The 12,142-nt window shown below is 38.8% G+C and overlaps 1 long non-coding RNA gene across 1 annotated transcript; it reads right to left on the bottom strand.

Annotated features, from left to right (window-relative positions):
* Positions 1 to 1,320: 1,320 nt before the first annotated feature.
* Positions 1,321 to 2,001, bottom strand: LOC114820608 (uncharacterized). Its single transcript, XR_003768031.2, has 2 exons — positions 1,871 to 2,001; positions 1,321 to 1,781 (listed from the first exon to the last, which is right to left on the bottom strand). It is a non-coding gene; the product is annotated as an uncharacterized lncRNA (long non-coding RNA).
* Between the last annotated feature and the right edge of the window lie 10,141 nt (positions 2,002 to 12,142).

The raw sequence follows: 12,142 nt of genomic DNA, 5'->3' as shown, positions 1-12,142 counted from the left end.
AGCTGACAGTTCAGAGAGCTTGGAGTGTTAGGTTACCCCTATACTTTCCTTAAACAGATGTGATTATTGTTATTTTTAGTTCAATATTTCAGTTTGTATTTCCTGGCATCCCCCTACAGCCTATTGTCACGCATCGATCCTAGACGTATGTCAGATCAGGGAGTGACATGTGGCCGACTTTGACTTTGAATTTGAACAACGGTTGACTTTTTAGTGAAGGTGACCCGAATTATTCTGTTGTATTGTTTATTTATAGGTATCTACGATAAGACTTACTTGTTTTATAGGCGTTGATTGTGATTGAGTGCTTCGACCTTCGTGCTACAGTTGTTTGTAGCTTGGACTCCGGTGAGTTGACTTTAATATTGTGTGATAAATTACTTGGCATATGAAAGATTCCCTTGTTATATACTTTTTGTGTTTATTATGGATTTACAAATGTGTTCTTATCCAGTCATCGATCTACTTTGTGAAATGATATATGTATACATGTTTGAAATGATTGCGAACTAAGAGGGTTAATAGAGAACAGTTGTCGTTGCATATTTTCTTTCTAGTTTCATGAGTGTGATCGTAACCCTAGATATCTATCTTTCTTTCTTGTTTCATGAGTAGATCTGAATCCCTGTGAATACCTTCATTCTAAGTTTGTCATGAGAAAGCCAGGGCCTAGAATTCTTTCTGTCAACCATGAGAAAGTATGGGGCAGAACTATATTCGAATTGCCATGAGAAAGTCTGGAATACAGTATCTAAATTTTTCTGTTATCAGTTTGCCGCGAGAAAGTCTGAAATCCAATTTCTATATATTTCTGTTACCTGTTTCCATGAGCGCATTAGGAATGCAGATCATTGTGATTTGTGCTAGCCTACCATCCCTATTATTTTATTATATGTGTGAAGGAAAGGTCGGTTGAATGTCTGTGTGGATTCAATCAGGATTTTTGAGTGTGACTTATTTTACTTACGCAAAGGATTGTGAAATGTTTATAACAACGATCATTTAACTTTTAATCACATACGTCGTATTACTATCACTTACATGAGCTTCATAGCTTATCCGGGTTTTGGCTTTGCCCGATGCACCATTCCCAGTATTGCTACAAGTACGATGATAGGTGTTGATAGGCACGAGATGTTTGAGTAGCAATACTGGGAAATTGATCGCTTCAAGTGATTAGGTTAAACTTGAGGGGCCTCAAGCACTAATCTATGTTACCAATCTTTCCCACTCAATGCAAAGCTTGATTCCTTCACCCAAAATGAAAGAAAAACAAAACTTGATTCGAACGACCTCATCGTACTTGTAACAATAAGAACATGAAACTCACAAGAGATTAATATTTTACCAAAATATTTCTCGGTTTTACAGATATGTCGAAAAGGCATTGATTTCTACAGCCTATAACATTTTGGTTAACAATAAGAACAGAGCAAGAGTCTGTATTGTGCTATTTCTTTTGTTGGATTTGCCCCAAAATCTATATTTTCATAAAAATCTAAGCTAGCTAGCAGACCATTGGATTGGATTGGATTTATACAGTTAGAAAAACCTCTGCGAAAAGACTATTGAGGTGACAGTGGCAGCTATTTATGATGCTTTACCTTTATCGTGATGCAAGATTCCATGTTTTTCAAGATATAGTTGCATGGAAGCAGGTAGATTTCTTCTCAATGACCCAGAAGCTGATATGAACCCGTTGAACAGGAGCTTTGTCAATCCATCTATTTCCGATTCATATTGTTCACAAACGAAAAATAGGGTGAAAGCCAACACCAGCGCTGCAAAACATTTCCAACAAGATCAATACAAAGTTTATACAAATAAGCAATTAATTGACTCCGGCATGGTGAAACTGGCATTCCATTACCTACACCTATCAACGCAGTCAAGGCTTGAGACAAAATCAACTTGAGGAAAAAGAGGGGTGCTGCAAACTGTAGAGATGGCCACGAGAGAATAATTGCTGTCAATGAAAACTCACCCATTCATATAAAAGTAGTATTGAGAAATATCAAAATTTATGCATCACAAAGAGATACTTGTTCATAAAATAAATGAGGTTTAAACGGTTATTTTAGAAAAGAAAAAGAAAAAAGATGCTGAAGTTCATACTCCGCATGGATCAAGTTGGTGCAGACATTTTGTAGACAAATTGACTATATGGAAACATTTTGTAGACAAATGACTATGGAAATATTTTGTAGACAAATGATTATATGCAAACATTTCCACCAAATATAATAAGCAGGGGATACAATAGTGTTGGTAAGTAGCGTTCAAATACCGCCTGTCAATTCCAATGTAAATAATTCAAAGAGTCAAAATTGAATAGTTAAATATCACAATAATTCTTGAGAATCTGGCCACGACTTATAAAATTTTCCTTATATACTCAAACTTCCACAGCTACACCTGCAATAGTCTGTGCTGAAGAAAAGGTTTTGGATAAAAGCTACAGAAAACATGAAATTGGACATTTCCTGGAGTCATGCACTTCACCGAAGGGAATGAATTATTATGGTCCATCCCTTGAAGAAAATATCCCACCCATGTCCTCGGGCCAGTAGTCTCAAATAACAAACCCCTCTGTTCCACAAATATGCTATGCTTTGCTATCTTATCTTTCACTACCGTTTCAGGAATCTCAAAACAAGATAAAGATAGTGTCTTAAGGGTAAAACCCAACATGTTCAATAGACATTATGGTCGGTATATAATAAAATAAAGCACGAAATAAATCTTCCAGCATTTAGAATTTAATCAGCAAAAGCTTTATAAACAATGTTGATGCACAAAATCAGTGAGAACTTCGGTACAACAGAAAGTGTTAAGTTTATAACATTCGCTAGATTGCTCCGGTCACTAGTGTGGACAAATATGTAAATGGATAGGGACAGGGAAGCAAACACAAGATGTACGTGGTTCACCCAGATTGGCTATGTCCACGGAGTAGAGAGGAGTTCTCATTAATTGTGAAGGGTTTACACAAGTACATAGGTTCAAGCTCTCCTTTAGTGAGTCCTAGTGAATGATTTAGTACAAATGACATTAGGAAATATTGTGAGAGAATGATCTCTATTTATAGAAGAGAGTTTCTAGTTTCATTCTGACATTGACACGTGTCGTGTTGTGATTGGTTTCTGATGTTGATACGTGTCGCGCTATGACTGGCTTCTGATGTCGACACGTGTCGCGCTGTTATTGGCCTCCTGGTTGAAAGGAAACTCTTTTGGCTCCTTGACGGTATAATGTTAACTGGTGCTCAGTAGTTTCGGGATTGGTCAAGTATGGTACAAACAATGCTCCCCTACGTTCCCGAGTGAGGGAAGCTCCTCGGTTGGGTACGTGCAAGATCCAAGCTATTGAGTAATCACGAAACTTCTAAGTACCGAAGTGTGGTATCATTTTCACTTGCCTTATCTATCTCATATGTAGATGTGACATCTTCTCTGGAAGTACTTTTCCTCCATCCGGGGGTGGTATCTTTAACCGATGAAGATGCACAAGGTAATGTATCAATTTCACTTGAAGCTTACTTGTAGTTTCGGGCTTGGTCAAGTGCGATACAAACCCTATAGTAGGAATCCCCCAAGTCGCTGAGCTGGGAGATTTGCCGAAGGAGGTAACAGATAAGGTAAGCAATCAGACTTCCAAGCAAGCAACCTGGATCGGAGGTTTGACTTTGGTGTCCAGTTGATTGTTCTCCTTCTCCTTGTGTCGTAAGCAGCAACAAGGATAAGGAGAAACAAATGGAGAAGAGATGATATGAGATACTTTTGCTTTTGAAGAAGTAACTTTCCACATGCTTATTCTTGAACTGGGCTAGAGGGTTTTCTGGTTTCCTCCAGAGTATAAGGCCGACTCAAGAATTTGAGGGTCAAAACAAGTCCATCAAATCTAGAGTACGTTCGACCCTGATGATATGTGATATTTTTGCCGTTGACAAAGTAGTGGATGCATCAGCACGTGTTCTGTTACGCTTGTCTCCACATGCTTCCTTGTATCTTTCTCACTTGCCCTATCTGTTCCTCAGGCAGATGTGGTATCTTCTCTGTAAGCATAAGATGTTGAAGATGAGTACTCGAGAGCAATGCCAAGTAAGTAATCAAGCAAGGGGTTCCAGGCAGTCAATTCCTGACTGGAAGCTTGATTTCAAGTGCTGACTGATTGCTCTCTTTCTCCTTGTCTTGCAGGTAAGAACAATGTCAAAGGAAAAGACAGGGAAAAAACATGATATGGGATACTCTTGCTTTTAACCCTGATGATATGAGATACTCTTGCTCTGGTGTGGCTTGTTTGCAGAGGTATTATCGGGAGGAAAAGAAACTGAGTATTTCGAGAAACTCTGTTGAGAGTGCCTTCTTGGATGTAAAGAAAAGTTGAGCATTTTTTTTTTATTTGCAGGTCTGCCTGGCTGTGGAGGATGGAGGTCGACATATATAGGAATCTCCTTAACAACAAGTAGTAGTGTTATTCCTTTACCCTTCTTGTTCATAGCAATATAGTGGGAGCTGTAAGCTTCACGTGTTTTAACTTTGTCAAAGCACTTTGAAAAAATGGTATGTGATATCTGGAAAGCTGATGTTGCGTGTGAAGATTGCAGACAAGCTTTATCCAAGGAAATCTGGCTCTCGAAGTTCGGAGAGCGGTATCTCTTCGGTTTTCGAACAAGCAATCCTGTTGAGGATCTAGCTCTCGAGATTCAGAGAACGGTACCTTTTCGATTTTTGAGAAAGCAATCCTGTTGGGAGTCTAACTCTTGAGATTCGGATAGCAGTGTCTCTTCGATTTTTGAGAAAGCAATCCTGTTGGGAGTCTAACTCTTGAGATTCGAATAGCAGTGTCTTTACGATTTTTGAGAAAGTAATCATGTTGGGAGTCTGGCTCTCGAGATTCAGAGAGCGGTGCCTCTTCGATTTTTGATAAAGCAATCCTGTTGGGAGTCTGACTCTTGAGATTCGGAGAACAGTGTCTTCGATTTTTGAGAAAGTAATCCTATTCGGAGTTTGGCTCTCGAGATTCGGAGGGCAGTGCCTCTTCGATTTTTGAGAAAACAATCCTGTTGGGAGTCTGACTCTTGAGATTCAAAGAGCAGTCTCTTTGATTTTTGGAAAGTAATCATGTTGGGAGTGTTTTCTCGAATGTGAGTAAAGGTTGGGCATTTTTGTTGGAATTCAGACCATCTTCAACATTAATAAAACTTGAATAAAAATGAGAAAGATGGAGATTTTAAGAGGAAGGAGCAGTTTACTACTGCAGAAAATAGGAGTCGAAAGGTAGAGAGAAAAACAGAGAGATTGAGCCAACTTTTTCAGATATTTTGTTCTGCCTTTTACAACAGCACAAGGCCGACATATAAAGGAAATAGTCAGGCCTTGTTTTACAATAGATCTAAGCCATACAGGTGGCACTAGATCAGAGTTCCAAAGCATTTTAAATTACAAAAACAGTTTAAGTAAAGCATTAACTTTTAACACTCCCTCTTAAAGCTTTGCTGCTTCACTCCCATAAGTTCTCTTAGGTAGATGAATCTATCCTTTGGTAATGCCTTGGTGAAGATATTAGTAACTTGATCTTCTGTCTTGCAATAGACCACATCCACTTCCTTGTCTTCCACAACACCTCTGATGTAATGATGTTTCAGAGCAATATGTTTTGATTTTCCATGACAGACAGGATTCTTGCTCATGGCAATAGCTGATTTGTTGTCACATAGGATAGGAGTTGCTGATTCTTGTTTCTCACCAAAATCTGGCATAATTCTTCTCAACCACACTGCTTGAGAAGTTGCAATTGAAGCCGACACATACTCAGCCTCTGCCGTTGATAGTGCAACTAATTTCTGCTTCTTAGACGCCCAAGAGAATACACCAGTCCTTAATGTAAAAGTATAGCCAGATGTGCTCTTCAAGTCATCCACACTACCTCCCCAGTCACTATCACAGAACCTATACAATTTTGGCTCAACATTCCTTTCATACATAATACCAAAGTCAAGTGTACCTTGTATGTATCTTAGGATCCTCTTTGCAGCTCCATAGTGAATGCAAGTAGGCTTGTGCATAAATTTGGACAACAAGCTTGTAGCATACATAATATCGGGTCTAGTCGCTGTCAAATACCAAACTCCCAACTAGGCTTTTATACATAGATTCATCAGCATCACCACTACCATCTTCTCTTTGAAACTTTTCATTCACAACTAGAGGTGTTGCAACAGGCTTGCAACCAATCATTTTGAATTTTTCTATAAGTGTTTTTGCATATTTCTTTTGAGTAATAAAGATACCATCAATTGATTGAATGATACTAATTCCCAAAAAATAATGCAACATGCCTAGATCACTCATCTCATATTTCCTCATCATGTCATTCTTGAAATTCAAGATCATATTATGACCACTTCCAGTGTAAACCAAATCATCAACATATAAGGAAACAATAAGGATATCTGAAGTACCTTCAGTTTTGACAGAGGGCAGGTTCATTCTCACTTCTTTGAAAACCTCTTTCATTGAAATATGAGTCGATCTCTCCATACCATGCTCTCGGAGCTTGTTTCAGGCCATAAAGTGCCTTCTTAAGCTTATACACCTTGTGCTCTTGTCCTTTAAGAACAAATCCTTGAGGTTGATCAACGAACACCTCTTCTTTTAGGACTCCATTTAGGAAAGCTGACTTGACATCAAGTTGGTGTAGAAACCACCCCTTCTGAGCAGCTACAAAAATAAAGCCTCTGATTGTTTCATGCCTAGCTACTGGTGCAAAGGTTTCTTAGAAGTCAATCCTGGGTTTCTGAGAATAACCCTTTGCTACCAATCTAGCTTTGTTCCTTTGAACGGAACCATCTTGATTTAGCTTAGTCTTATAAATCCACTTCACTCCAATGACGGAGTTGTCACAAGGTCTGTCCACTAGTTTCCATGTCTTGTTTTTCACAATGACATTGATCTCCTCTTGCATTGCAGCCTTCCATGTCTCTTCTTTCACTGCATCATCAAAGTTTTCTGGTTCTACAACACAGAAATTGCAGCTTTCATAGACTTCATTTAAGCTCCTTAACCGAACCGGCGTTGAACTTGGACTCAAAGGTGTAGGAGAGTGAACTTGAGGACTGTTTTCAGGTGATAATTGTGGAATTTCTTGCTCAATTTCCTCTTCATTTGGTTGATTTTCTTCTTCAATTCTGATTAGTGCAGATTCCTCTCGGATGGTTGCTTGATTCCAATCCCATGAAGATTTCTCACTAAAAAGAACATCTCTACAAACCACAACTTTCTTCCTTTTTAAATTGTAGAGTCTATACCCTTTTGTGTATGAAGCATAGCATACGAAAATGCATCTTTCACTTGACTCATCAAGTTTTTGTCTTAGTTCTTTCGAAACATAAGCAAAACAAATTGACCCAAACACTCTCCAGTGATTCACGGATGGCTTTCTTCCACTCCATGCCTCAAATGGTGTCTTGCCTTCAACTGCCACTGTTGGATGTTTATTCATCAAGTAGACCGTTGTATTAACTGCCTCACCCCACAAATATTGAGGCATTCCCTTGTCATGCAACATTGCCTTAGCCATTTCAACTATGGTTCTGTTTTTTCTCTCAGCTACTCCATTTTGTTGTGGAGTGTAGCTGACAGTAAGCTGCCTTTCCAAACCAATATCTTGACAAAACTTATCAAATTCTGTGGATGTATACTCTTCTCCTCTGTCACTTCTAAGACTTTGATTAGATAACCAGATTGTCGCTCAACCATAGCTTGAAACTTCTTGAAGATTGAGAACACTTCTGATTTCTGTCTTAGAAAGTATACCCAAGTCATTCTGGAATAATCATCCACGAAGACTAGGAAATACTTGTTTCCCACTTGAGTAGAGGTATTCATGGGTCCGCAAACATCTGTATGAATCAATTCCAATGGAACTTTTGCTCTCCAAGCTTTACCATGTGGAAATGAATCTCTATGATGCTTCCCAAGTGCACACCCTTCACAGATTTCTTCATTTTCTTGGATACTCGGCAACCCATGCACCATTTCTTTTTCTTGTAGCTTCTTGAGACTTAGAAAATTCAAGTGGCCAAGCCTTTTATGCCATAGCTTTGAATCTTCTTGCACTTCCATCTTGAATGCAGATTGAGTTGCATACTCAATTGTGAGAGGAAAACTTCTACTCTTCCTCATCTCAATCTTAGCCAAGAGTTGTTGATGATTCCTCCTATCATATATCTTGCAAGTATTGTCTCCAAAATATAAGTAGTAGCCATGCTCAATGAGTTGTCCAAGACTTAGCAAATTTTGCTTCAAATCAGGAATTAACATGACATCCTTGATGAACATCTTTCCATTCTTCGTATGCACGGCAATAGTACCTCTTCCCAATGTATCAACTAGCTGCCCATTTCCCATCTTCACTTGGGTTAGGTTTGTAGTGTCAGCATTATGGAGAATGTTCTTGTTCGCCGTCATATGATTGCTACAGCCGCTGTCCACAAACCAAACTTTAGCTTCTTCTTGGACGGTTGTATCATGACCAACATAAAACATATTGGTCTCTTCATCTTCTGCTTTGGTGTAGTGAGCAAGCTGATTATCTTTATAGGTACAATCCTTTTGCATATGCCCGAATCTGCTACACTTGTGGCATTTCACTTTTCCCTTGAACCAACATTCACCGGAATGAGCTTTGTCACAAATTTTGCACTTTGAAACATACGAACTCTTCTCAACCTTTTTCTTCTCTTCAAAATTACCCTTTCCTTCCCACGCTTTGTTTTTGCCTTTCCAATTCTTGTTGGACTCGGCTTTTCTTTGACTTGAAATAACTTGAGTTTTTGGATTCACTGTAAGTGTTTGGAAAGCATTTTCTACATCATTGTTGTCATGCCTAGATAGTCTCTGAGCAAAACCTTTGAGAGAACCAATCAATTCTTCAACACTCAAAGTTGACAAATCCTTAGTCTCCTCTATGATTGAAACTATGTTATCATACTTTCTTGGCAAGCTAATTAGATACTTCTGAACTATTCTCTAATCAGACAATTTCACCATAGCTTTTCATTTGATTAATAATCTCAGATAATCTACTCATGTAATCATCTAGCAATTCATCATCTTTCATTCTTATATACTCAAAATCTCCTCTCAAGGATTGGAGTTTGACAGCCCTTACCTTAGTAGAGCCTCTGTAGACTTTCTCCAGCACATCCCAAGCTGATTTGGCACTTGTCTCATTTGAGATTCTCGGAAAAATTTCATCTGAGATAGCATTTTGGATGACCCCAAGAGCTTTTGCATCTCTCTTGATGTTTTCCTTTAGCTCCCTTGTTTGAGTCTCTGTCAAAATCACAGTACTTAGAGGTACAACATAGCCATCTTCAATCAAGCTCCACAAATCATGAGATACAAAAATTGTTCTCAACTTTGTCCTCCAGAAGTCGTAGTTCACTCCACTGAAGATAAGAGTTCGAATCTCACCACTGCTACTTGAACCAGCCATGAATTTGAAAATTTTTTATTCTAGGGTTTCACTTAGAATTTTCCTTCTTTTTTGAGAATCAAAAAACGCCCCACTCTTTTGATCAGATTGGCTCTGATACCATGTTGGAATTCAGACCATCTTCAACATTAATAAAACTTGAATAAAAATGAGAAAGATGGAGATTTTAAGAGGAAGGAGCAGTTTACTACTGCAGAAAATAGGAGTCGAAAGGTAGAGAGAAAAACAGAGAGATTGAGCCAACTTTTTCAGATATTTTGTTCTGCCTTTTACAACAGCACAAGGCCGACATATAAAGGAAATAGTCAGGCCTTGTTTTACAACAGATCTAAGCCATACAGGTGGCACTAGATCAGAGTTCCAAAGCATTTTAAATTACAAAAACTGTTTAAGTAAAGCATTAACTTTTAACAATTTTTGCCAGTCTGCCTTGCCACAAAGCACGGAGGTTGACACAAATTGGGACTTTCTAGTTATCAAGCAGTTATGTGTCTAAACTTTGTCAGAGATCTTTGGCAAAGTTATATGTGGTACCCGAGGAGCTGATGTTGCGTGTGGAAAATGGTGCCTCTTCGAAATCCGAAGAGTGGTGACTCTTCGATTTTTGAACCAACGATCATGTTGCCCTTTCTTTTATAAGGGCACCAATTGTGTGCAAGGAGTACATTCAGAAAGTTATTGCTTGTAGGAATTTTCCCCTTACTTCAGAGATTTATTGCACCTCATTTCTCCTTCATCATTTCTGAGAATGTCTGGCCCATCCGATCGTCGTTTTGACTTGAACTTTGGTGAAGAGGCAACCATGCCTTCTCAAGACAACATATGATGCCCATCCTTCTTATCCCCTACTGGTCCTCTTACAGTTGGGGACTCTGTGATGAAGAATGATATGACCGCTGCGATGGTGGCCAGGAACCTTCTCTCCCAAAGATAACATACTACTTTCCAAACGGCCTGATGAGTTGGCTGTTAAGGATTTTCTAGCTCTCGGTGTTCAGTGTGCAGGTTCTGTGTCTAATATGGCCCAACACTTATTTGCTCGAACCCGCCAAGTTGAATCATTGGCAGTTGAAGTGATAAGTCTCAAACAGGAGATCAGAGGGCTCAAGCATGAGAATAAACAGTTGCACAGGCTCGCACATGACTATGCTACAAACATAAAGAGGAAGCTCGACCAGCTGCAAGAATCTGATGGTCAGATTTTACTTGATCATCAAAGGTTTGTGGGTTTGTTCCAAAGGCATTTATTGCCTTCGTCTTCTGGGGCTGTACCGCGTAATGAAGCTCCAAATGATCAACCTTCGGTGCCTCCTCCTTCTGGGGTTCTGCCTAGTACTGAGGCTCCGAATAATCACTCTCTGGTGCCTCCTCTTTCTAGGGCTCTGCCGACTGCTGAGACTTCTCCTGAGCAACCTTTGTGAAAGCTCCCTCTTGTTTGTTTATTTTGATTCATGTATATGTACATATTTGTAACTTATCGGAGATATCAATAAACAAGTTTTGCTTCATTTCAACGTATTGTGTTAAATACACCAAGGCCTTCTTCACTAAGTTCTTTGAATTTTTCCTTTTGTTGAAGCTTGTATGTTGAAACTTTGTGAGTGAAGCATGTAGGTTGAGGTAGTGACCCCTTAATTTCCCGAGTGAGGAAAACTTCTCGTTTGGAGACTTAAAAAATCCAAGTCACTGAGTGGTCGTGAGACTTCCGAGTATCAAGTTGCAGTAGCATATGGTAGGAGTCCTCCAAGTTTCCGGTCGAGGGAGTTGACGAATGTGGCATTTCCTTTCTAAGTGGTAGCCCAAAACTCCTTCATATATATTTGTTATGAAAGTTGTTAGGCTCAAAGAAGAGGAGGCCTAAGCAATTTTTTTTTTTTCGATTTTTTTTTTTTTCAATTTTTTTTTTCGAATTTTCTAATTTTTGAATTTTCGAATTTCCAAAAAAAATATATATATATATATATATATTTTAAAGCTTTGTAGGTGAAGCTTTGAGGTTAAAGCTTTGTTGGGCACCATGAATTGATTTTGCTTCACACTATCTTGATCAAGATAGTGTGAAGCTTTTGTAGGTGAAGCTTTTGTGTTGAAGCTTTTGTGAGTTAAGCTTTTGTGGGTCAAGCTTTTGTGGGTCAAGCTTTTGTATATGAAGCTTTTGTGGGTCAAGCTTTTGCGGGTGAACCTTTTGTGGGTGAAGCTTTTGTAGGTGAAGCTTTTATGGGTGAAGCTTTTGTAGGTCAAGCTTTTGTGGATCAAGCTTTTGTAGATGAAGCTTTTGTGGGTAAAGCTTTTGTGTTGAAGCTTTTGTGGGTGAAGCTTTTGTGTTGAAGCTTTTGTAGGTGAAGCTTTGGAGTTGAAGCTTTGTAGGTGAAGCTTTGGAGTTGAAGCTTTTGTTGGGTACCATGAATTGATTTTACTTCACACTATCTTGATCAAGATAGTGTGAAGCTTTTAAGAATTTGTAGTTGTCCTCCATTGATGAAGCTTTGTTGAATTTCGCCTTCTTTTTTTTTTTTTTTTTTTTGGAAACTAGAAATTTGAAAATGTGGGAGAGACAACATATACAAATTTTGCTTCCACACTACTGAGCAAGAGATTGTGATGCAAGCCACACCTTGTAGTAGTTGAAGGTTTGGATGAA

This window comes from Malus domestica, chromosome 13, assembly GCF_042453785.1.
Source record: "Malus domestica chromosome 13, GDT2T_hap1".
NCBI classification, from domain to species: Eukaryota; Viridiplantae; Streptophyta; class Magnoliopsida; order Rosales; family Rosaceae; genus Malus; species Malus domestica.
Note: the sequence above shows the minus strand (reverse complement) of the source record. Positions and strands in the feature narration are given on the sequence as shown.